Source organism: Dipodomys merriami, unplaced genomic scaffold (assembly GCF_024711535.1).
Source record: "Dipodomys merriami isolate MVZ:Mamm:240054 unplaced genomic scaffold, mDipMer1.0.p SCAF_7, whole genome shotgun sequence".
NCBI classification, from domain to species: domain Eukaryota; kingdom Metazoa; phylum Chordata; class Mammalia; order Rodentia; family Heteromyidae; genus Dipodomys; species Dipodomys merriami.
In genome coordinates this window covers 6225281-6252293 of record NW_027206290.1, presented here as the reverse complement: position 1 = coordinate 6252293, position 27013 = coordinate 6225281, and the positions used below count along the sequence as shown (strand labels likewise).

Here is a 27013-nt window from a genome sequence, read left to right as displayed (position 1 = left end):
AATGGAAAGACCTGGAAAAATTATGTTAAATAAAGTAAGTCAGCCCCAGAGAAACAAAGGATGCATTTCCCCCTTATATGTGGAAGCTAAATGTAGCTTTTAAATTTTAAGTAAGTACATTAGGTAGTACACAAGTATATACACATGTATTAATTAAAATATGGTAGATTCAAGGGAGAAAAATAGTGTAATTCCTTAGAAAGGAAACAAAAAAGTTCAGCAAAATAAAATAGCAGGAAGTGAGTACTTCAAAAGGGTGGGGTAAAGGCAAGGGGAAAGATGTAGACAAATTAAGAGGAGAAAATGGGGAGAATGCAATGAAGAATCCAATGTACAACCTACAAATTTAAAGAGTGGGGAAAGGGGTGAATAGGGGAGGGATGGGTGAGAATGTTCAAATGAATGCTATTGAATATGATGAATCATAAACTGCTTTGTTAAATGGCAATTCTTCTGTACTACTACTTGATCATTTTTAAATGATTGTAAACTAAAAAATATGTATGCAACTGACTTCCTAAGTGTGCCTTGAGCCTTGCCTTAGCAATGTGGCTCTGGGTGATAAAGAACCTAAAGAACATTTATTTGTTCCTAGAAGGATGTATTGACTGTCATATTGGGACATAGAGCTCTATCACTCATTAGAAGTCTCTTTTGCCATCAATGCCTCCCATCCTGGGAAATAAAAAGACAAGTGCCCCAGAGCCTGAGCCACCAGGAAGGAAGAACATTTGCTTCCATCATACACAGGATAGGGTGAGCAAGTGCACTTAAGTCATTTCTACTTTTCCCCCAACTGCTTTTGATCTCACTTTAGATTTCCTAGAAGGCTGGGTTTTTTTTTTTTTTGAGACACTTCAAGGACAAACAAGTTCAAATGCGATTAGGATTTCTTTTGACAACACCTATTAAAAGCTGGAAAGACAGAGGCACTGTCAATTTCTCATTTTAGTTGACCTTGTCATTTTCTAATGCCATCAGCAAGGAGTAGGGAAAACTCTGCCAAAGGTAATATTATCTTCACAAGAGGATATATTGGAGAAGTTAATTGTCTAGTGACTTCCAATTTTTTACATTTATACTACAGAATGGTGGAAGAGAATGAGATGGATATTGGTCCAATATATTTTCATGTAAAGTTCACTTTCCCACCCTTGCTATCAAGGATACAAAGAAAAATGTTTATAGTTACAAATAAATTCACTTTTAATAGTAAATCTACCAACACTGTTACCTATAATGAGTCTGTTTATTTTTAATTTTCACAAAAATCCCAGAGTTCTAAATTCCAACCCTGATCTCCTTTTTAAACAAGGTGATTTGGTAAGACCTAGTTTGGGACCAATTATCTGCCACTTGCCAGGAAGTTACAGTACCTCCTGCTTTTTCCTCATTTTCCCTGAAAATCGGGGCTAGCATGGAATTGACAACACAGGTATGTCAGTGATTCCTCTTATGTGTCAAACTTGACTAGATCACAAGAGATACAGAAATTTTATTAACATTGCGCTGAGTGTTTCTCTGAGAACGTAATTGGTGAGATAAACACTTAAATTGGCAGACAGGGTGAAGCAAACTGTCCTCCCAACTGTGGGTGGACCTCATCCAATCAGTAGAAAGCCTAGAGACAACAAAAAGATCCACCTTTCCCCAAGAGTGAGAAATTTCATTCTGCCTGACTGCTTTTGAAATGGGAGGCTATTTTTTTCTGACTTTGGAGTTAAATTGAAACTAGGTTGTTCTATTTTTAGGTTGGGAGGGTCTCAAGTTTGCTGGGTTTTATTTTTTTAGTCAGTTATAGGTCTTGAACTCTGGGCCTGAGCACTGTCCCTCAGCTCTTCAGCTCAAGGCTAGTGCTCTTCCACTTGAGCCATAGCACCACTTCCAGTTTTCTGGTGGTTTATTGAGGGTAAGAATTTTATGGCTTTTTCTGCATAGGCTGGCTTGGATCCTCAGATTTTAGCCTCCTGAGTAGCTAAGATACAGGTGTGAGCCACCAGGGTCTAGTGTTTGCTGGATTTTAAACTCTCTCAAGTCCCTAGGTTGATAACTCACCCTGACCATCTTAAGACTTGACACCCTTCAAAATATACACATAATCACACATATCTTATATGTAATATTAATGGGATTATATATAAGTAATTATATGTATTGGTATATAATATAATTGTATATATTATTTTATACATAATTATTATGTTAATATAAAATTGCATATTGTGTTCTATGTTACCACACTATGTATCATTTATGTACATTTCATTTATAAACAAACTTAGATCTGAATGTAAAACACAAATGAAAATAATTACATGTAAAATATTTAATAACATAAGATACATATTACTAATTTAATATATACATATACAAAAACATACAGGATACCCCTACTTAATCCCTGACTAATATAATAAGAAAGCAATGACTAAGAGATTATGGAATAAAGCATTTATTGAGTAATTTACTGAGAATCTGATACCTAGTAACATGAACCACTGTGCAATTGCCTTTCTCCATTACAGCCTCAATACACAAATTGCTGTAGCCTCCTCATGAAATGGAAGTATTCCAGCTTGTTCTACTGGACTCAAGATGCAGAATGAATGTAAGAGTATCGATCCTCCTTGCTTATCATTCATTCCATGTGCTTTCCTGTCTGAATTATTTGTTTTAAAGAACTACAGACAAGGTGATTTGGAGATCTATCAAAGCAATGCTATCGAAGTTGGCTTATTATAGTGGCAGGAGTTTAGAGGCCAACTGCTTATTTTCTCTTTTCTTATACACAGATATTTTAAGTACTTCATCTTTTAAAGCCATATTTTTCCTAAAAGAAAGAATCTGTAAGAAAAATAGCAGCTCAATAAATAAGGCATTCAATCAATACAATGGTAGTAGCTGGGATCGGAAGGCCTGCAATGAGAGGATGCAGAGAGAACATAATGCAAGTTGTTTTGAATGACATGCTCAACAAATGACACTTCCCAGTAAGAAGAGTACATCTAGAGGTCATAGTAAGAGTGATAAGCTAATTGGATATGGCATGAAACCTTCAGATTCATGATTCACTTCAATAATATTGCACACTTATTTGTGCTAGGCACTACACAGTATCAGTTGTAAAAAGTTGTGTGAGCCATGCTCTCTGCCTTTGATATCTGTGTTCCATTCTAAATGGAAAACAGAGTTCAATGATGTCAGTTTAACCGGGAAGATAAAGATAGAGGGAAACATGGTCATAATGATGGTGAGAAAGGGAGAAGGGGATAAGGAGTAGTCTTCAAAAGTAGAAAAGTCTAGAAAAAGGCCCTAAAGCATAGGGAAAGTGTGATATTTGGGGAGCAGACAGTGGTTTTTCATAGTTCAAGCCAGGGCCAGTGGAAGTGAGTACAAATGTGGTAAGTGGTTCTTAGATAATAAAGTTCTTCAAAGATATGCAAGGGATTCAGGTGGATCATAGGACCCATTTGTATGAATCTAACACCACGATGTGAAGTGTTAACATCTCATCACTAAGAACTCATTTCTTTCATCTTTCAAGGTTCATGAATCTGCTAGTGCTTGACTCTTTAACATATAATTTTGCTACATCATGATCTTCTAACAACATAATGGAAAACAAATTTTTTTTCTGTATCATTTATATTAAGAGAAGAGCCAGAAGAGAACAGATAGAAAAACAGAACTGGGTAAGCTGTAGCAGTTTCCCACTGCGTCTTTCCCCCATTTTGCCATTTTCCTAGTGGTGGTGAAGTATGGAAAAAGTAAAGATGTCCCATGCACCTCCCTCTCTGTGGGAAGAGCTGAGTCTAAGGAAAACCATCCATCAGAATCTGAGTATCTCTCTAGAAGGCAGAACAGGAGTCTGTTTCTTGCCAGGAGGAACCTGCTGGTAACTGACTCATTATAAAGCTGATATAAAAAAGAACAGCTTTCCATGGCCATGAGAAGGGGAAAGAGAGAAGAGAGAGTTTGCAGACTCCATGGTGCTGAGGATTTGGGGGTGAACCCAGAGAAGCAGGGTTGAGGCAGCACATCGCTCTAGTAAGGAGCCTGCTTCCCATCCTATGCAGATTCAGGGACATATGCACATAGGAGCTACTGTGTGTACACCCACATCTGATGGGGAAGCATTATTAATCAACAGAAAGACATCACTTCTTACTCAAGGTGTGGACACTCAATGAAGTGGACACATCTCTAGCATCCTCTCACTTATGCCATGAGGGCCATACGCAGGAGACAGGAAGAAAAAGATGGAGAATAGGGCATGTCTTTTGTGTCTTTCTGTGTCCTTTACCAGACCTCCTCAGAACAGTTAGACATTTGAAGGGCTAGGGACAGTGTCTCAAGCCTGTCTTCCCAGCTACCTATGAGGCATAGATTAGGAGGACCAACCAGACCAAAATGGTAAGGTCCAATTTGATCAAGCCATCCAGGTTTGGTGGGTCATACCTTAATTTCCATCTACATGAGAGGCATAGGGAGAAGGATCATTGTCTCAAGTTGGCCCTGGCAAAAAAAATGAGATTCCATCTGAAAAACAACCTAAGCAGAAATGTTTGAAGTCATTGTTCGAGTGGTAGAACACTTTCCTAGCAAGCATGAAACCTGAGTTCAAAACCAAAGAAAGAAGGAAAGAAAGAAAGAAAGAAAGAAAGAAAGAAAGAAAGAAAGAAAGAAAGAAAGAAAGAAAGAGAGAAAGAAAGAGAGAAAGAAAGAGAGAGAGAAAGAGTTAAGAAAATTTGTTTGAAATGAGACTAAAATTTTAACAGTAAGGTTAGACTTGCAAGCAGCATACTAAAATTCTTCAGGGCAGCCTGGAGTATTGTATTAACTGATAACGTCCTCACCACCAGTAGTTGTGAGTCTTATGGAAACAGATTGCTGGAAGTGGGGGCTACAAACAACAGATCTAAAAATGTGGAATTGTCTTTTTTTAGGGCGAGAGGGAAGTTGCTCACCACTGAGACATACTGCCAGCTTCAAGATAAATTTCTTTCCTGAGCCACCAGAGGAGCTGTCCCAAGGGACAGCAGCCCCACCCCAACCAGTCTATATGTGCGGCACAGCCAATCTGAATCCCAAGAAAGCTGACATCAAGGACTTGGAAGCTTCAAAGCCTCACGGCTTCTCCTACATAAAGCCCGGAATGTGATGGCCAACAGTGTGCCAACCCTGAGGTGGATCGCTCTGGCTGCATGATCAGTCTGGGCACATTCATGGCTCTAAACATCATCCCCACCCAGTGGCAGGAGGCAGCCGCTGCCTTGATCAGCAGACAGCAGAGAGCAGGTAGCATGGCTTCCTGGCCCTGCCTCTGCACAGCACGGCCTCAGAACTGAATCCCTGCTTTCTCAGGTGGCCACAAGGTTAATAACTTCAGCTGTGTTAAGCATGGACAGCACAAGGGTCACAGTTGCAATGATGGAATAAGCACACAAATGACAAAAGCTGCTTCAGGGCCTCTGTCTGGTTAGTGTGGAGGACAAAGTGGGAGAAGGAAACAAATATTTATTCAAAGTAAATATATGCAGAGATTCCAAGAGCAGGCACCACCCAGAGTGCATTGTGCAGCGATTCACGCAGTATCTCTAGGAGAGAGCTTTGTGACTCTCAAGGTTATTGGGCAGCCTGTGGGCCATATTAGTCCCCAGACCAATGAGATTCTCCACACAGCCTTCATGAACTCTCCATGAATCATTTATAGGCCTTCTAACTGGGTGCCCGCCTGTCATATACCTCAGGAGTCCAATCAGCCTGCTGTTCACATGCAAGTCTTTGGGGGTAATGGGCCATGATGTGATGCTCAGTTCTGGTGTATGTAACTGCTCAAGGCATGGTGAGGAATTGGGAACCACTAAGGGAGGGGTCCTTGACCCTTACTGTCCAGCTGGGCTCTTTTTATCTGGTCTCAGTGGCTTTGGGGAGTCAGCAGTGAAAGAAACAGGAAATGGCCGTAGTGTTCTCAGGACAACTGGAATGGGGTCTCCTTGGAAGGCCTGCCTCAGCTTAGTGGTATGGTCCAAGACTGTCCTGTCTGTCCTGCACCTGCAGTCTGGAGAGCAGTGTATAGGGTGGAGTATACGTGTGCTTTCCAGGTTCTGGGAGGGCAGGAGGCACTAGTTGCAGCAGCTCAGCCTCCAGTGCAAGACACTGGAGCTGCGCTGCTAGCATGGAGCAGGTCCAGGTGGCCTAAGGCCTGCTGCATTACTGGCCTTGCCAGCGACGTGCCAGGGTGAAGCCAGGGTGGCACACCCAAGGCGGCAGCAGCTACTAGTGCGTCTGCTCCAAGTCTGAGGGCTCTGGCAGCTGCCTAAAATGTGGGATTGTCTTAATCAAGATCTAATGTCATTATACTTAATAAGAGCCATAACAAACACATCCAGATTTGAAAAAAATTCCATGGCAGAAATAGTTCCAGATAGGCTGCAAGGAGCAATCCAGTACAAAAATAAAGAGTTATCTTCTGTTTCCAAATATCCATAGGCAAAAAGCAGGACTAGAAGACTACCATAACTTCCTGTTATGGAAAAGAAAAGGTGCCTCAGAAGGCAAAACTAGGTGACCTGAGTTTGGAACCAAGAGCCATGGAGAACCATTCCATGACTACTAATCAATTTTGTATTATATTGTAGAATTTCTGAGGAGGGGATGTGGGTAGACCTCAAGGGTAGAATATGTGTTTACCTTACTAGCTTCAATCCTGAGAAAGGAGGGCAGCAAAGAGGATGAGAGGGAAGGAAGGAAGGGAGAGAGGAAGAGCAAATAAACAAGAACGTTACAGATTTATGACTATTGATAGCCTCTAATTGTCTCCCCTTTTCGAATGAAATCAAATGTCTTTTTCCTGTTGTGTGGAGTACTTTTAGGGCAGTAAACTAGTTTCTAGATTCATTGGTTCCAAGGTCTGGAGATCAAGAGAAACTATGTTTGAAGATGTGTACTTAAGGAACTACACTGAGAAGGGCATCATATTCATACCTAGACCTAAATAGGTGAGGTGGTGACATCTACTACATGTGGGGGGTAATTTGTTACAGCAAGGGAATCTGCCTCCTGAGCAGTGTCCTATACCCTTCCTACTTCCTAAAGAGAGATCATTGGTAGCTGAAAGTACATTTTACAATGCATCTGAAACAAGTTACACATTTACTTTTTATTTCCCTTCTCAATAGCTGTTTATCTCCCAAACTAACACAATGAACTCCTTATAATAGTCATTTTATGTGATCATATCCAGATAAGTGGTCAATATTATTTATTGTCCAAATAAATAAAATCTAAGATGGATACTATACATTTTTTTGCCAGTCCTGGGGCTTGAACTCAGGCCCTGGGCACTGTCCCTGAGCTTCTTTTGCTTAAAGCACTTTTGCTCACTACCACTTGAGCCATAGCACCACTTTCAGATTTTTCTGTTTATGTGGTCCTGAGGAATTGAACTCAGGGCTTCATGCATGCTAGGCAAGCACTCTACCACTAAGCCACATTCCATCCTGATACTATACATTTTTTTAATATTTTATTTTATTTTATTTGAGAACATACTGTACAGAGGGGTTACAATTACATGGGCAGTATAATGCATACATTTCTTACCAAGCATTGCAACCTCCTCCTTTGTTTACCCTTCACCTCCCTTCCCAGCCTCCCCTCTCCCCCCCCACCCAATCATACCCCCCTCCCCCCCCCACACCGACATTGTAAAGCTGGTTTTGACATGACATTTTGTACTTCTCATTGTTGCAACAGGTCCACCTGAATACTTAAATGACTTGTTTGTCCCCATCTCCTCCACATGTTATACTGACATCAAATATAGTGAAAGCAGGGGTTACACTGTGGGGGAGGGACATACAAAGCAACAAAGAAATAATCTTATAAATGCGTTAGAAACACATGCATGAAAGAAACGAAAACATTAAAATACATATTTAAGGGTTCGTTTTCCTAACATCACATTATCTGACCTTTTCTGCTTGACTCATACCTATACTAGATATTGCAAATAAGGGAAACCATGGGACCTATGTTTCTTTGGGCCTGGCTTACTTCACTTAATATAATTTTTTCCAAGCCTTTCCATTTCCTAACAAATGGGGAAATGTCATTCTTTCTGATGGAGGCATAGAATTCCATTGTGTATATATACCACATTTTCTTGATCCATTCATCTACTGAGGGGCATCTGGGTTGGTTCCATATCTTAGCTATGGTAAATAAGGCTGCAATAAACATAGTTGTGCTGGTAGCTTTAGTGTGGTCTTTTTTGTAAACATTAGGGTAAATGCCCAAAAGTGGGATTGCTGGGTCATAGGGGAGTTCTATGTGAAGTCTTTTGAGGAACCTCCATACTGCTTTCCAAAGTGGTTGAACAAGTTTACATTCCCACCAACAATGAAGTAAGGTTCCTTTCTGTCCACATCCCCTCCAGCATCTGTTGTTGTTAGAGTTCTTGATTTTTGCTGTTCTAACTGGAGTGAGGTGATATCTCAATGTTGTTTTGATTTGCATTTCTTTTATGGCTAGGGATGTTGAACATTTCTTCATGTGTCTATTGGCCATCCTTCTTTCTTCTTCAGAGAAGCTTCTCTTTAAGTCTTTCGCCCACTTATTTATTGGGCAGTTGTTTCTTTGAGGATTTGTTGTTGGGTGGTTTAATTTTTTGAGTTCCAAGTATATTTTAGATATGAGACCCTTGTCCGTTGTATGGCTAGTAAAGATCTTCTCCCAATCCGTGGGCTTTCTATTGATCTTGCTAGCTATGTCATTTGCCCTGCAGAAGCTCTGCAACCTTATGGAATCCCATTTGTCCAACCTTTCTTTGATTTGTTGTGTTTCCGGGTCTCTCTATTCAGAAAATTTCGGCCTGAGCCAAGGAGACCTAGGGATACTATACATTTTTTAAAAAAATTAAGCCAGGTATCCTTGGCTCACACCTGTAATCCTAACTACTCAGGAGGCTGAGATCTGAGGATCACAATCCAAAGCCAGCCAGGACAAAGTCAGTGAGACTCTTATCTTCAATTAAATACTAGAAAACCAGAGCACTAGCTTTGAGCGAAAGAGCTCCGGGAAAGCACTCAGGCCCTGAATTCAAGCCTAATGACCAACAAAAAAAAATGAAAAAATTAGATTAAGCTGGGCACAGTAGCTCACACCTATATTCCTAGCTTCTTGAGAGGTGCAGATGGGAAAGATTGTGGTTCAAAAATAGTCCTGGAAAAAAGTTCACAAAACCATTCTCACCCAAAAGTTGAGCATGACCCCATCTATGCAGGAAATATAAATAGGAGGATTATGGTCTAAACTGGCTCTTGGGCAAAATATATGACCATTTGTAATATCTTGATAACAGATGGATTACTTTTACATAGCAAGTATGCCGTGAGTCTTGATTTGTATGATTGACCAGTTGATTAAACATAATATAGAGCAAGGTGGTAAGAGAAAAAATGAAAAGATAGAGACATTAGTTCAGCTAGGTAAAGCTATCTTTGAAACTAGTAGCTAGATCATTGTAAAAATAATATTAGCAAGAGATTATGAAACATTTCCAAAGTTCACAATGGTATGCTATATAAGGAATAAAGATAATAGAGGAAATGTCTTAAATATGTGGTGAAAGAAGAACTCTGATAAAAATCTGGGGTTTTTGGCGAGGGGTGGGGGCAATTTGAATTGGAGTTTGGTCTAAAAGCCTGGCTCTTGCACTTGAGACATGCCCCCAACCTGATTAAAATAAAAATTATGTTTCTCTTTGTTTTCAACCTGATTGTTCTACCAAAGGGGGGCAAATAGATCTATGTTCTTAGTTTACAAAAACAGAAAAATGCACTATTTTGTAATAGAAATTTTTCTAAGAGGCTATCAATCTACTTAGTATACTGAAAAAATATAAACATTAGTCACTGAATTTTAATACTATTTTTATGAATCACAAAAGGTTTTTCACATCTCATTTGTGCTTTGCGACAATGCTTTGAAATGGGCATGGTATTATTTTTCAAAAGAAAAAGTTTTGTTCAAGGTTACCGTTAAGGTAAGTGGCAAAGCCCAATGCTCAAACCCAGTTCTTCTGACTCCAAATTCAGTCTCCTCTCACTATATCACACTAAAAAGCTGAGTTAAGTACCTAGGAAAGTCAATTCAGTTTATCAGTGAATGAATGATCTGCAAGCACAGCAGTATTTCCTAGCAAACCATAGCCATAAAAGTTCCATCTGGAATAAACAGCCCAATTTCAGAAATATAGGCCACATAAAAATCATGCCTAACCTAAAAATTAGAAGGGAAAACTCCCAACACTGCTGAGGGATAGCCGCTCTCACAAAATGGCTTCCTTGACTTTAAAAGAAGCACTGCATTCATTCATTATCATCACACCAGCACACAGTCTCACCTACCAGCCCATAGTTATGTACAAAGGGGAAAAAAAAGGCCTTTAAACAATTTCATCATACCTTTGAAGCTTATTTTGGCTAATTTGGGCTTATTTCCTATGTAGGAAAACTGTTAGTTTCTGTTGAAAGAACAAGTATACTGAAAGTAATAATAGGATAGTAATGGAATAGGTGACTGCTAAGAAGACCTGGATATGGAGAATGATCCTTCTGGTATGAGGTGAATCCTAAAGGAACTAGCCAATGGTGATAATAAGAGAATGCCTAGAGTGAACCAATGAGGCAGCACTACTCACAAGACACTATGGTGGAAATGAACCATGCAACTTTTGGAGGAGGAGAGTCCGGGGGAGGGGGCGGGGAGGAAAAATGGGAGAAAACAAAGAAGGGATAACACTGTTCAACAAGAAATGTACTCATTACTTATGTCACTGTAACCCCTCTGTACATCACCTTTACAATAAAATTTTATGAGAGAGAGAGAAAGAGAGAGAGAGTCTAGAAAAAGGACACAGGATTTTGAAAGTAGAGGCTAGGAAGGGAGAAATCATTTGTAGAAGATTTTTTTGTCTTTAACTTAATTGAATCAGAAAAATATTTAGGGGGAGACCATGAAAAAAAAGGTGCCTGAGGGGCTGGGAAGGTGGCTCAGTGGTAGAGCGCTTGCCTTGCATGCATGAGGCCCTGGGTTCAATTCCTCAGCACCACATAAGCAAAAAGAAAAAAAGCCGGAAGTGGCGCTGTGGCTCAAGTGGTAGAGTTGCTAGCCTTGAGCTGAAGAGCTGAGGGACAGCGCCCAGGCCCAGAGTTCAGGCCCACGACTGGACCCCCCCCCCAAAAAAAAAGGTACCTGAGAGTATTTGCTCCATGAAGTTAACAAAATGATTTAAAAACTTAATCTGGAACCTATCCGTAGGATAAAAGAATAGTTGGGAAATCTAGGAAAATTTCATCAATGATAAAAACACTGGAAGACATGGGATGATCTGACAGTTACCATCTTTAGACAAGGATCAATTTTGTATTGATAATAGTTGGATGATGATGTGAAATACACTTCAATACCACCTATGAGGAAAGTTTGTTTAAAAAAAAGCAGAAAAGACATGCATTTTTATATTGTATTTGATCAAGTTAAATATAAAAGGAAAAGAATTTTTTTATTGTGAAAATACTGTACAGAGGGTATACAATTACATGGGCAAGATAATGAGTACATTTCTTATCAAGCATTGTAGCCTCCTCCTTTGTTTCCCCTTCCCATCCCTTCCCATCCTCCCCATCCTCCACCCCCCCCCCTGCCCCCTCACCCAATCCTTCCCGCCCCCGCCCCCCACCAAAGTTGTAAAGTTCATTTTCGACATAACGACTTGTACATCTCATTGTTGCAATGGATCCACCTGTATCTCTATTTAAACGATTTGTTTTTCCCCTTCCCCTCCACAAATTATACTGACATCAAATATAGTGAAAGCAGGGGTTATACTGTGGGGGAAAGAAAAGAATTTAAATCTCACTATGAGTAAAGACTCAGATAGGGGGCTGGGAAGGTAGCTCAGTGGTAGAGTGCTTGCCTCACATGTATGAGGCCCTGGGTTCGATTCCTCAGCACCACATAAGCAGAAAAACAAAAAAGCTGGAAGTGGCACTGTGGCTCAAGTGGTAGAGCACCTTGAGTTGAAGAGCTGAGGTACAGTGCCCAGGCCCAGAGTTCAGGCCCCACAACCGGACCCTCCTCCCCCCCCCCCGCAAAAAAAAAAGGAATCAGATAAATCAAGAATGTGAGATATTGCATTTAATCACCTTGGAGTTGATATCAGGCAAGAAGGAGTTGAAAGTCTTCTCAAGCCCGAAAGAGACCAGGAATTGAATTTGACATAATTTTCTTAGCACAGAGAGAACTAAAGGCCAGAAAATTCTCAAGTGACTTGCTCCAAAGTACACTTTTAATTAACCATGGTGCTATGTTTAAAATCGGATTTTCTTATTTCCTATACAAAGTTCATTTTATTTCCAGAAACATGCTATTTATATGAAACATGCCTATTATATAGGAAAATAAAAATAACTAAGTATATAGGACATAGGAAGGAAATGCTGCTTTTTGCTTTTTTTAACTTGTTTAATGGGCATATGAGGGCTGACTACTTTTCCTCTTAATGAGAAGCGTTCCAAGGCACAAGCTTTTGCCTTCTCTATCCTTAATAATTAAAAGTCATCTTCTTCTTGTCCAGCACTTAAAAGTACAACTAAGCAGCCACGGTAGAAAGCACAGAGGACTTATTTTTGTCTTCTTTGTTATAAAATTCTATGCTGCTTCCTAGAGAAATAAAAATGTAATAAAAAGCTGAAATGAGAATGAAGATGTACAGTAACTATAAGCTTAAAACTTCTGTGACTTAGTCCATTGTTACCTCTCTGTCTCCTTCCACAGATGATATTCTATCCTTTCTATTACTGAGAGAATATGTAATTCACATTATAATAGACTTACCCAATCGGGTAATCACAGCCACAATTAGCAGTCTCAATTCTTTTTCTACCTAATTTAGAATAGACTGGAGCTGTAGATATATATACTTTCTTGTTATTGGCTTACAGTTTTACTTCCTTGCTTTAAAAGAGATTTTATTTCTCCATTAGTTTACAGTGATATTGTTAGACATACAATAGATCAATTTCACCTAAACATTGAATGACAAGAATTGAGAATATTCTGTGATATTTTGCACAAAATGATCCTTTGGCTTCAATATGCTTTTTGACCAAATCTTTTATGTTAAAAATCAACAAGTGCAAGAAAGTATCAAAAAAGTTGATTTTGATTTCTCTGCTAGATACTGCCCAGATAGTAAATAAGTATTGTTGGGTTTTTTTGGTTTTTTTTGTTTTTTGTTTGTTTTTGTGCTGGTCCTGGGGCTTGAACTCAGGGCCTGAATACTGTCCCTGAGCCTCTTTGTTCCCATGGCTAGCACATCTCTCTCTTGCTCTCACTCTCTTGCTCTCTTTGTCTCTTTCTCCTCGGTCTCTCTTCTCCCTCTCCTCCCCCTCATTGGGTTCCTCTCTCTCTCCTCTCTCTTTCCCTCTTACTGGGTTTAAACTCACAACCTTGTATCTGCTGGACAGGCACTTTACCAGTTGATTCATCCCTAGAAATTGTACTTCAGTATAGCCTATACCATATTGTGAATTTGTAACAAGTTAGGTTCTAGTTGTTCTCTATTGCAAAAGTGATAAACAAAAATCAGTTATCAAATAGCTATATATAAACACTGGATAGTAGAATAAAAACAAAGCAGTCTTATTATTTTGGACAAAGAAGTAATTTAGACCTTATTTAAATTGAGCTATGGGTAACTAATTTTTCCTAAGCCAAAAAAAAGAGAGAGAAGAGGAGAGGAATTTCCTTATGCTGACTTTCTATTAAGGCAAAATTCAACAGAAGTCCTAAAGTAAGATGGACAAATAAGACTATAAAGCAGACTGAAATTTGCTTTTGCATCCATGTACAAAATGTCATGTTTGATGCTTAGGACATTGCACCTTTAAAGGTGTAGAAACTTTCTGTACACACTTGTACCTGCCTTCCTTTCCCTCCCACGGGAAGTCTTTCTGTTTTACTTTATTCCTGAACCTACTAGTTGTACAAACCAATCTGATATTTTTAGTGAACTAAAAGACACACTTTAGAAGGTTCTTTTTATTTTAACAGGGTCTTGCTGTGTAGGCTAAGCTGGCCTCAAGCTCACAATCCTCCTGACTCAGCTTCCCTAGGGCTATGATTATGAGTATACACTATGAGGAAATCCAGGAAAATTCTTAAAATATAGAATAAAGGGAAATTGTAGAAAGAAGTGAGACAAATGATAATCCTATCATGAAGAGAGAAATAAAGTTTTTAGACAGAATGGAAACTATAGATGCAGAAGACTTATCAACCACCACATAAGATTAAAAATACTGGCATGTAGGCATGATTCAATGAGCGTTGTGTGAAGCATAAAGAAAGAAATCCAATGAGCATTCAAAAAAACTAAAATACAAGCATAAACATAACTGTAATGTGAAATCCTCCTAGTAATTCCAGAAGGTAACCTTTTAGCATTTACTGAACTTAGGAAGGGGAAGATAATGCACTGAACATGCTATCCCACAGGTACAAATGCAAAGAAATTTTCAATTATACAAAAGTTCAGACATATAGTACTAAGATTTCTACCCTTAAGATTTCTACCCTTTCACTTGGAAGTTTATTCAAGAGATTAAGAATAAAATTCAAAGAAAGAAATCAAGATGAGAGAAAAAAATCATTGTGGTGAATATTTAAATCAAATATGTGTGTATAAATGTATATGTATTCTAATAGCTACAGAAATATAAAAATAAGTCATTAAAGTCTAAAGTAATGAAGCAATCATTTAGACACATGTAAAACCCAAATTGTTATATAACCTAATTAAAAATAATGTAAATCTATTCTAGAATTTTAGATCATCAAATTTGACAAGCCAGATGTTAGTACTTTATGGTTTTTCTCAGTTGCACAAAGTCATCACATGGAGCTTTTCAAGTTCAAGAAGAGGCTATTTAGATCCAATTTTGATGTGAAAAGTATCCACCCACTTTTTTATAGGAGTGCAGGATTGTGGCCATTTTAGAAAACAAAATCTGCCTTAACAGATTGGTTCCAATTAGAGGAAAATGCCTCTTTTCTAGCTTTATCTCTCATCATAGCCACTTTGATAATGAGTTCACTGAGCATGCACAAAGAGAGCTGGGGAAGGTGATTGATACATACAGAACATGCATGCATCTGTCCACTTGATTACAAAATCTTTATCATAGTGTATTCTTTTTGGAGTTCAAAATAGAAAAGGACTTCTTTCAAAATCCTTTTGTTTGTGACTTTGTTTAAAGAAGTGCATACTAAATTATTTATGCAACGGGCCCAGAATATTTTTCAAAGCCTTTACCAACTTTGATTAAATGAGAATGAGACAGGGAAATATAAGATATATATGATTATATAAGATGATGCTAAGCGAAATGAACCCCAAGATAGGGACACGAGAGGTTTTATCTTTGTTGCTATTGTTTTAATGTACTTATAATGTACTGTGTGATTTTTTTTGTTTCTTTTGTATGTTCTTCCCCATGGTATAACCCCAGTTTTCACTGTATTTGATTCCGTGCCCTACATTTTGTATATACATCTTTTCTAATTTGAGGAGGGAAGGGAAATAACAAAATGCTGAAACAAGGAAACAGGTTGACAACCATTGTAACAATGATATACAAGACACTATGTTGAAAATGAATCTTACAACTTCGGAGGCAGGGAGGGAGGAGTTGGAGAGGTGGGGAGGGAAGGGATGGTAGGGGAAAAACAAAGGAGAGGGTAACAATGCTCCATAGGAAATGTACTCATTAGCTTACTCATGTAACTGAAACCCCTCTGTACAGTATTTTTACAATAAAATATATATTAAAAAAACTTTTTAGAGTAAAGTTCATATGGCAAACACTACTAATTTATGAGGATATAAAATGACTCATATGCTCAAGTATCATATAATTCTGTGAAAAATTCAGAGTTTATAAATAAAATGTCATCTATGTTGCTACAATACAGCCCAGTGAGAGTGAGCCAATCACCAAGGGGTGACAATTCCAATGAGAAAAAAAGGCTTAGGGACAGAAGAGCCATCCTGCCAAAGAAACCTGAAAGAGTAAGAATAGATGAAGCATAAAGAAGGTGTTCTGGGTACAGCATTAAGAAATGTAAATTTGGGCTGGGAAAGTGGCTCAGTGGTAGAGTGCTTGCCTTGCATGCATGAGGCCCCGGGTTCAATTCCTCAGCACCACATAAGCAAAAAGAAAAAAAAGCTGTGGTAGAACGCTAGCCTTGAGCTGTGGCTCAAGTGGTAGAGTGCTAGCCTTGAGCTGAAGAGCTGAGAGATAGTGCCCAGGCCCAGAGTTCAGGCCCCACAACTGGACCAAAAAAAAAAGAAATGTAAATTTTTCCAAATGAATACAGTTTCTAGAAGGGAAATCGAAAGGGCCAGATAGGTGACATAGAGGTTGGGACTTTATTCTTAAGCCTTCAAAAGATTTTCAGCAGAGTATCATCATGAAATTGCATTTTGGAAAATTAAGCTAGCAGCAATATGGAGAATGTTTTCAGATTAGACAAAATGAAATAATTGAAAAATACAGAGAGAATATATAGAAGTTGAATCCAAATCAGTTAAATTGATATTGAGGAACAGAAGACCAATTTGGAAGATATTATAAAAAGGAAGGAAGAAAGAAAGGAAGGAAGGAAGGAAGGAAGGAAGGAAGGAAGGAAGGAAGGAAGGAAGGAAGGAAGGAAGGAAGGAAGGAAGGAAGGAAGGGAGGGAGGGAGGGAGGGAGGAAGGAAGGGAGGGAGGGAGGGAGGGAAAGAAAGGTATGGAGTTAAGGAAAATTGAGGGAAAGGCCACCATGAAGAATTGTGGTTTTCTCATCACTTGGGTAACAAGTGCCATAAGAATGAAGAGAAATGTTAGCTGGAGTTAAGATTCTGAGAGATCATATAGAACACTTGAAAGGAAATGAGTGTATAGTGTATAGTGAGTAAGATACTGTACATTAATTCCAGAAGGACATCAAAATTTGGATTGAACAGTGTAAGAAAAAAAATCTTTCAAGGTGGCCATGCATCCCAAGATAAAGGAGAACCTGAAAGTCAAACATTATGAATATGTACATCAGGGAGGAACTGATTTAAAGATAAAGGAAACAGCCAAAAGAAGGAGAAAGGGGAGGAGGAGGAGGAAGATGAAAGGAGAAGGAAGAGGAGGAGGTGAGAAAGAGAAAGAGAGAAAAGAGAAAATTTATCAGTTACCAAGTCACATAAAAGAAAAAATAAGAATCATCAAGTTTTATTGATGATTATCGGCATTAGAATTATAATGAGCAGTTTCAGTGAGGAGTTGAAGTCACATAACAGTTAAGGAGTAAATTGAAGAGGACAGGCTATAAACATGAATGTAAAGCACCGTTTTAGAGGTGCAAAAGGGGAGAGGGTAAAGGATAAAAAGAAATACAAGGTTCGATAGGTATGATGGGAGATACTTTCAAGAAGGGGTGCTTGAAACACAATCACTAGGAAGAAAGACAAACTTGAGAGACATTCTTAAACAGGAAGAGAGTTTCCAATTGATGTTTAAAAAAGGTAATGATGGGAGCTGTTGGTTGCACTATGTGTTCTAACAATACATCTAGAAGATCAAACTATTGAGTGTCTGTGAATGCGAGTTTATTTGAAAATAGAGTCTTTAAGATGTGATCAATTTAATTTAAATTTAATCTGAACTTGAGTGGCCCCTTGTGCAATGACAAATGTACAAGAAGTGCTTTGTTGCCATGTGATTTCAGGCTTTGTCTTTGGGAATTGTGAAAAATAAATTTATTTTGTTTATAGCCATTCAGGCTAGTAATTTGTTATGGTAACTCAAGGGGAAACTTAATAAGAAAATCAAGTAAGTAGAAGAGAGTTTCTAGCTGTTAGAGTTTTCCATAATTACCTCTATGTCCACTGTGAAGTAGGAAAGTATCTGAAAGAAGATTTGGTAGATAATAGGGTAGAGCTTAGAGAAACCAATGCTGGTCTTTATTGTGCAGGCTATGAGAGATGATCAGAAATATATAGAGAAGTTGTCAGCCTTACTGTTCAAATATAGTTTCTTCCAAATCAGTATCCCAAATCTAAATCTTTCAAATTCCTTTTCTGGGTACCAGATAGACCCTTATTCCTAGAATGGCCAATATCTTATATTCTTTCATCACGAAGTATTATAAAGCTCATATTGGATAATTTCTATGGGTATTTCCAAGATTTTGTTGAATTACCAGTGGGTTATCTATAACTCCACTCCATTTTTTTACTCAGGAGATCATGCCATAATAATATGGAGTAAGAGCAAGCAACAACTAATTTTTGTAAAAGTAAATGATCTTCAAAGGTGATTATTTTAATTATTAGCCATAAAATACTTGGCAAAACATAAATTATATTACCAACATTTTTAAAGTAGAAGAAAAGTTGATGCAGAAAAATTATGAGTTCTAAACATGATTTTATGATTATGTTGAAATTTTTAAATATATATAAATATCAGGTAGGCCATAGACCCAGTCATGAGTTTTCTGTGCTTAGGATACCTGTGGAATAAAGAATTGGAATTTACACAATATACACATACATCAAAATATCACATGGTGTGACATAGTAGAATTTGATGCTTCTATGTATAAATTTAAAAATAAATTTAGGTTAAAAAGATGCATTGGGAGATAAAGGTTTTGATGTGAGATAACTGAAGTAATTGTTCAGTAAAAGAAATGAAAATAGGTGAGACTACTTGGCAAACACTACTTTAGCAAGTTCAGAGCTGGAGAATTTGAGAAAGCAATCAGTTGGTCAGTCTATAAACCCTGCTGCTTTTTTAGGATCAAACAATGAATGTGAATCTAGTCACTATCAGGTCTGGATCAAAGATTGGTCAGAAGCTGGTAAAGAGGTATCTGCTTTGGGTGGGGGGTAAGGAGCGTATGCCCTGTGTTAGGGGGTTTAGTTTGAAGCATTTATGTTGGTAGTCCAACATTGTTCCAAGTACAAAAGAACCCAATTTCTAACTTGCCTTTCAGAGTCCTTTACAGATTTTATGGGGTAACATGTACATTCTGTTTTGAACAATATGTCATCAACAACAACAAAATTGTATGTTCTAATATGAACTGGTTAACTTGGGATTCATTTAACAAAATACATTTTAATTCGGGGCAAAATTTAGCTAAAGGATTTTTATATTTGATTGAGGTTACATTATACGCATACTGATTACTTAAGACCAAATGACCAAGACTTGCTAGTTTCGCTATTCTAGGCCCTGGCCTGGGAAAAAAAACAGTTTTCACTCATAGTATGGTTACCTGGGCCTTCCCAGCTCACAGTTTAATCTCCCATATGAATCTTAATGATTTTGATTGCAAATTACTTTGTCCAACGACATTAATTCCCACAGTCTAGATTATCAGCTATTCAAAAGTAACAGAGTTCAAATTAATAATGTTTTACTCTAGTCTCTCTTCAAAATCTTTTAGTCAGTTGCTCCTTTTTCTCTATAAATGATTTGTAATGCAAATGAAAGAATCTGAGAAGTCACAAGTTAGATTCTGACCTCTTAAATTAACTTCATTTAAGTAGTTATAAGTACAAGAAAGAGCAGACCTTCTTGCTTTTGGGGTGAAAAGAATCACAATTTGAAATGTCAGTTGCCCCAGGCAGACACATCACATTGAGTTGTATTTAAAGGTGGCTTAAAGGGAGCTTCACACAGAATTATAATAGAAATGTCACTGAAGTCATCTCTTTTCATCTATAGCAGAAAAAAAGAGAAAAAGTTAGTATTACTTAACATTGGAAAAAATGGTTCATGGACATATAACAGCCCACTAATTTTAGCTGTATAAAATAACAGTTTTCATCTGGAAAAAAAGACCTATAAATTTATTAAGCAATAAAATTTGGTATACTGTTAGTGTAAGAGTAAATCGGTGTGATAAAAATTTATAAAGATAAAAATCACTTCACTAATTAGTTTGCTTGGCAGTGATAATTTGTGGTTAATTATTAAGGCAGACAAAACAAAAACTTTTGAAATCCGAAAACACAAATTGTGGAAATACATTGCCTCAGAACATACAATTTTTAAAAAATGGTCTCTCCAATTTTGAGTAGGTCCAGCTAACATTCACATGTTAGTCCAGCAATAACTTCCTATAAGTTCTTTGTAACACTGATATGGTACAAAAGGAATCCCCCCAAAATATGTCACCAAAAGATGGGTGAGAGGCAGAAGAAAACTACTTTTACCTTCTTATGTATCTTTTGTAATCAGGCCTTAAAACTAGGAAGAACATTCGGTTACCTACTCTTTCCCTCTTCCTTAAAAACTCTTTAGAAAGAATAAATATTACCTGAATCTAGACCTGAAGATATAGGTCTAGTTGAGCTCCTATAAGTTTATTATTACTAGGCCACACGCTTCACCTCAAGTCATATTCTCTCTCTGCCCATACACATTAACAATACAATTTAAAAAAAAAAAACTCTTGTGAGCTGGGAAGGTGACTCAGAGGTAAAGTGCTTGCCTTGCATGCATGAGGCCCTGGGTTCAATTACTCAGCACACATTAGCAGAAAAAGCAGGAAGTGGCACTATGGCTCAAGTGGTAGAGCGCTGTCCTTGAGCTGAAGAGCTCAGAGACAGCACCCAGGCCCAGACTTCAGGCCCTATGACTGGCAAAAAACAACAACAACAACAAAAAAAAACTTTTGTTTCTATTTATTGGAGTTCATTTTGATAAGTATCATTGTCTTTGATCATATGCACATAGCTATTGCATCTGATCCTATTTCCAGCTAAAAATAGAAGAAATTGACAAAGCTTAAAACTTGTTTATAATTCAGAGCTACAGTTTCATAGCCCCCTCATATACTGGAAACAGGATCCTGTATTATCTTTTTGCACTATGCAAAATACATACAAGATCCCTTTAATAAAAGAGATAAGATTTCTGGTAATAAAATGCAAATGTAAGGGCTGGGAACTTGGCTCAGTGGTAGAGCGCTTGCCTTGCATGCATGAGGCCCTGGGTTCAATTCATCAGCACCACACAAGCAGAAGAAAAAAAAAGCCGGAAGTGTCACTGTGACTCAAGTGGTAGAGTGCTAGCCTTGAACTGAAGAGCTGAGTGACAGTGCCCAGGTCCAGAATTCAGGCCCCACGACCGGACCCAAAAAAAAAATGCAGATGTAAAATTTAAGGGTTTTCCTGTATTCTTGTAATAAACAGAAAATATAATGGAAAAATCTCATTCTGAATACAAACAAAAATATACATAGGAACACATATACTAAGATATGTACTAAGGTCTTCGTTGAAGAAAACAAGTTTTGTTGATCGACCTAAAAAACATACCTAGACCAGTAAATGGCCATCTCAAGGTTCTCTATGAAAAAATTCAACTTAAACATCTTTTAAAATATGTCTATTCTCCTCTGCCTATTCATTCATGCTTCAAGTACAGTTACTGTCAAATATAGAACTTGATCATGATTGGAAAGATTACAGAAAAAGGATAAACTTGAGCTTCCAATTACCAAAAGATACTATAAAAATAGAAATTCTTCCAAATCCAAAATGAATTGAAAAGGATTAAATATATAAAATGAAAACATCAAATCTAAGCAGCAATACAGACTAATAAGAACATAGTTTTTATTTCAAAAATAAATTTTTGAGGAAAATTATTAATACACTAAACTTCAATACATATTAACAATTACTTATGTTGTCAAAGATTTTAAAATAAACATTAACTATAAGAAAATTTTATATCACATACAATTAACAGTGTGAATTGGTACCCTGAAACTTTGGTTAAAGTAGTCAAAACAAACATACCCAAACAAATGAAAAAATGGTATAAGTAGTCTATTCACAGAGGAATAAATCTGAGTTATCAATAAACATATGAATAACATTCAGTCTCAGTAGAACTCAACCCCAAGAATTCATGTTTTGCCCTATCAAATTCACAAGGCTTGAAACTTGGTTGAAACCCAGAGCTATGGTGTCAGAGCCCCTTCATATACTGAAACAAGGAACCTAAATTATCTTTTTGCACTATGTAGGAGATTCAAGTTCCCTTCAGAATATTTCCCCTTAATCCACAGAACATGAAAATATGTTCAATTTTATGGAACAAAAATGGCTTTTCAGGTATGATTAAGAATCCTGACATAGGAAAAATATCCTAAGTTCTTCCTGTGAGATTAATCTAACTATAACATCCTGATTAAAGGCAGAGGAAGGCAGGGAAATCTGACAGAGAACCAGATGGGATAGCAGAGGATTCAGAGAAGTGAGTGGGAGAAATTTGAAGATGCTGCTCCGTTGATTTTGAAGATGGAGGAAGCTGGCAGCCTCTAAAAGGTAGCACAGGAAAGAAAATCTTCCCTATAGCCTGGAGTAAGAATGCAGCCCTGTGACCACAACTGTATTGTAACAAATTTGTGTTGTTTCAAATAATTAACTGTTGCTACACAGCAACAGAAAATACATTCAAAAAACAATTGGAAAACTTTCCAATTATATTTGTTCTATAACTTAGTAACTTTGCTGCCAAGAGTGTATGGAAAAGCAGTATCAGGAAGAGTCCACATAGATTAGGAAAGGTTGCTCCCTGAAATATTGTTACAATAGGTAATGCTTGAAAGTTATCTATTGTCAAACAATAGATTGTATTACATGGTAAAGACAATATTATGTATCTTCAGTAAAAAAAAAGCAACACATCAATCCCAAAACATATTTAGAAATGAAGAAATTGTTATGTTTTCTTTTTAAAGATAATTTACAAAACACTAAATGTAGTTTGTCAGTTTTTTAATTTTTTTAAATATCTTCTAAAATTATAGTATTTTATTATTTTAATATACTTATTGTACAGGTGATGAACAGAAGTGTTACAGTTACATAAGTAAGGTAATTAGTACGTTACTATTTAAACACTGTTACCCCCTCCCTCATTTTCTCCTGATTACCCCTTCTCACACCCCTCCCCTCAAAGTTGCAAAGTTCATGTCCAACATAGTGTCTAGTGAGTATCATTGTTGCATTAGTTCATCCTTTGTCCTGTTGTTCTGTGATTGCCTTTCCCTTGCACAGATATGCAAGGGAAAGGGTACAGAAAACTAAGACAGAAAAAAATAGAAATACCTGCACATAGGACATAATTAAAAACCTCTTATTTCCAATTCTCAGAGCTCATTTTGATATACTTCATTATATATGGTCCTATGCACTTGGGCTATTGTGATCCCCTGCTAAGAATATTGTAGGCATATTCTAATTATTACAAATGAGGGAAACAATACACCCTACATTTCTTTGGGCCTAGCTTCTTTTGCTTAGTATAATAAAATTATAATCTTATATATGACTATAATTAAGTTGCTCTGTGTAGTGGAATTACTGGTGACCTTCCTTTATACTTTAATCCAGAAAAATTTTATAATGAGAAAGTTATTAGCATATAATATAAATCTATACATAACTTGTTAACAATGTGTATATGATATAAATATTCACACATATTTTGATGAAAATATGTATGTATATTTTGACAAATATATATTAATACATATTTTAGATGTATATATTTAATAGATATTTGGAAAATATGTATTTATTTATATTATAGGTTAATACTATAAATATATCTGATGTAATTAGGTGCATAAGTATCAGTATCACTTTTTTATGGTAAAAGTGATATACAAAGGGGTTACAGTTTCATAAGTCAGGTTATGAGTACATTTGTTTTTGAACAATGTCAACCCCTCCCACATCTTATCCCAGTTTTTTCCCTCCCAGGCCTCCTCCTTCCAAGTTGTGTAGTTCATTTCCAACAGTGTCTAGTAACACTTCTGAATTAGTTCACCCCCTGTCCCACCATTTCTGTGCTGCCAGTACCACTTTCTTTTTTTGGGGGTGGGGGTCCAGTTGTGGGGCCTGAACTCTGGGCCTGGGCGCTGTCCCTCAGCTCTTCAGCTCAAGGCTAGCGCTCTACCACTTGAGCCACAGCGCCAGTTCTGGCTTTTTTCTTTTTGTTTATGTGGTGCTGGGGAATTGAACCCAGGGCCTCATGCATTGCGAGGCAAGTGCTCTGCCACTGAGCCACATTCCCAGCCCTCCAGTACCACTTATTGTACAGTGTAATAGCCTCAAGGTATACTGTAGCTGCTTTCCTCCACAATAAACAATTTCAAATTTTCCAATACTTAGAAACCTCTTAGTATCAGCTCTAAAATTACAAGATTTTTACTGGTTGAGATGGAGTTTTGCTAACTTTTCACTTACACTGGCCTTAAATCATAACCCTCCCATTATCTACCTTTCAAGCAGCTTGGAATACAGGAATGAGTGACCACTCCCGACTCTAATATCTTAAATATCAACCCAGCTGTGTATCTTTAAATTTTAACTAGAATATTAGATTTGTTGTGGTTTCTGACTTCACTGACCACAAATGTAATTTCAACTACATAAATACTATTTCTAATCCCCTACTGTACAATCTAAAGATGCTAGAGCTTTTCTCAGATAATGTGATTGGTGGTATGGATGATGTCATCAGTGGTTCTTTACTTCCTGTAAATTGCTGGCATGGTATTCAACTGCTGAATTTATCATTGCTGAGTTGTGCCCCCAAGCCGGTGTTGAGAAACAGCACATGAATCCATCCATCAGTATCCGGTCCTACCAGAGCATAGGGAAGAATTCAGGACTTTAGGTGATCAAAACCTTCACTAACTAAACTTCAGGTGAGCAAATGTCATTACGGAAACACAAGAAATATGAAAAAGAAAAACAAAATGGTACCTCAAAAGTTAGCAATAAATCACATAACAAAGGATCTGAATGGTAGCAAAGTGGGTGAAATCTCAAATAATGTACTCAATAGCATAATCAATAAGATAGAAGAGAACATGTGTAATTCAGTGAAATTAGACAAATAAACCAGTGAAGAAAATACAGATATAACTCAAAACACGAATCAACAGCTGAGTGAAATGAGGCAGACATTGCAAGGCATAAGAAGAATATTCAAAAAGATAGAAATAGTGAAGAAAATTATACTGAAGTTCTGGAAATGAAAAACTCATATATGTCAAATAAAATTTCAATTGAAAGCATCTCCAGCAGAGTGGATCAATTGTAAGATATCAGGACTTGTAGACAAAACACATACAATAAGTTGCCCTAAGACCTATGAAATGACATAGTTTGATAAAAATGGAGTTTGATAAAAATGGAGTTAAAAATTGTGTCATAAATATGAGTAGATGAAGTACAGATAAGTCTGACTCATTTGGCTTTTTTCTTCTGTGTAAGCTAAAATTCTAAAGGAATAAAAATTCAGTCTTTATCCTGAATGTTGGTTCACTTCATCAACACTCTTTAAGCTGAATCAGAGCTATTAAATTACACTTAAAGCATCATAAAATACACCCATATTGTTCCCACTTTGTCTTTGGAAATACATACAGATCTTACCCATATTTAAAGAGACAGGAACAAAGTGTGGTGGCTCACACCTCTAATACAAGTACTTAGAAGGCAGAAATAGGAGGATCTCCGGGAAGGGGGAAGGAAACCATGCAAAAACTTGGTGAGGCTCATCAATCTCAGACCTGCTGAAACCTCTCTGTATGAAAAAGCAAACAGCAACAACAACAAAATCAAGCTGTGTGCAGTGGTTCATGTCTGCAATACTAGCTATTCGGGAGAAAGTGATAGAGGGACAGACATAGGAAGAAAAAGATCCACAGCTGGCATAAAGTATAAGACTTTATCTAAAAAACAAAGCGACAAGGGCTGAATATGTGGCTCAAGTGGTAGAGGACTTACCAACGATTGATAAACAATAGATAAACAAATGAACAGGTAGAGCATGAATGATGTTTAAAAAGCCCTCTTCTCTCATTTATAGTTTTATTTAGTAACCTTTAGTATTATTGTTGTTGTTATTGTTATTATGATTATTTGAAAGTGCTAAAAACAGGAATTTCAATTATATAAGTCAGGCAAAGAGTACATTTCCTTTTGAACAATGTCACCCCTTCCTTCTTTAATCTTTTAGATATGTAAATGAGTATTAAGGTTGAATGGTATAAAAATGGCAAAGCCCTAGAAAAGGCTTTAACATTATATATTATATAGCATATATAAAATAAATTTAAATATCATAGGTTTTTTTGCAACCTTAATATTTTCACAGTTATATTTTTTGTTTTCTGGGGGTTTGGGGAGGGGGGTCCAGTCATGGGGTCTGAACTCTGGGCCTGGGCCCTGTCCCTCAGCTCTTTAGCTCAAGGCTAGCGCTCTACCACTTGAGCCACAGCGCCACTTCCGGCTTTTTTTTCTGCTTATGTGGTGCTGAGGAATCGAACCCAGGGCTTCAAGCATGCAAGGCAAGCACTCTACCACTGAGCCACCATCCCAGCCCCTTTTCACAGTTATATTTAACCAATATAAAATATTACCAAACCAATTAAAATGTCATTTTTGTGTGTTGGCATTTGTCTTGTAGTTTGTTGAGATTCTATAATTGAGTCACTTACCTATGATATAAAATTAATTTGTAGTGAAAGTGCTCAGCCAGTATTTGTCCTTGATGTGTCTGTTCAGGTGGATAGCTACTTCCCAGCTGTTTATTGCTTTTCTGCCATATCCTTTATGTAATAGATGGTAGGGTCATAGCTCTCCCAGGGACAGAAGTTAAACACTATTAGAACACCGTTAAATACTGTTAAAGTACTCTTACTGATAAACCTCTGAAATATTATAATTTTTTCTTATAATGTGAAGATACGTTGGGTGTTGAGAAGACTTATGCCCCTAATTGACAGCTGTGAGACTATCTTCCTGGTCCAGGCTGCAGGACTCCAGCTCCAGAAGGTACTGCCTGCCCTTTGTCCCAACGGAAATA

The 27013-nt window shown here is 37.3% G+C and overlaps 2 long non-coding RNA genes across 2 annotated transcripts in view; both read right to left on the bottom strand.

Annotated features, from left to right (window-relative positions):
• Positions 1-27013, bottom strand: part of LOC138816540 (uncharacterized) — a 33660-nt gene that overhangs the window by 2420 nt on the left and 4227 nt on the right. The gene's annotated exons all lie outside the window — the stretch shown is intronic.
• LOC138816539 (uncharacterized) lies at positions 12511-26984 on the bottom strand. The gene is made up of 3 exons (XR_011368681.1): positions 26646-26984; positions 19684-19831; positions 12511-12729 (listed from the first exon to the last, which is right to left on the bottom strand). It is a non-coding gene; the product is annotated as an uncharacterized lncRNA (long non-coding RNA).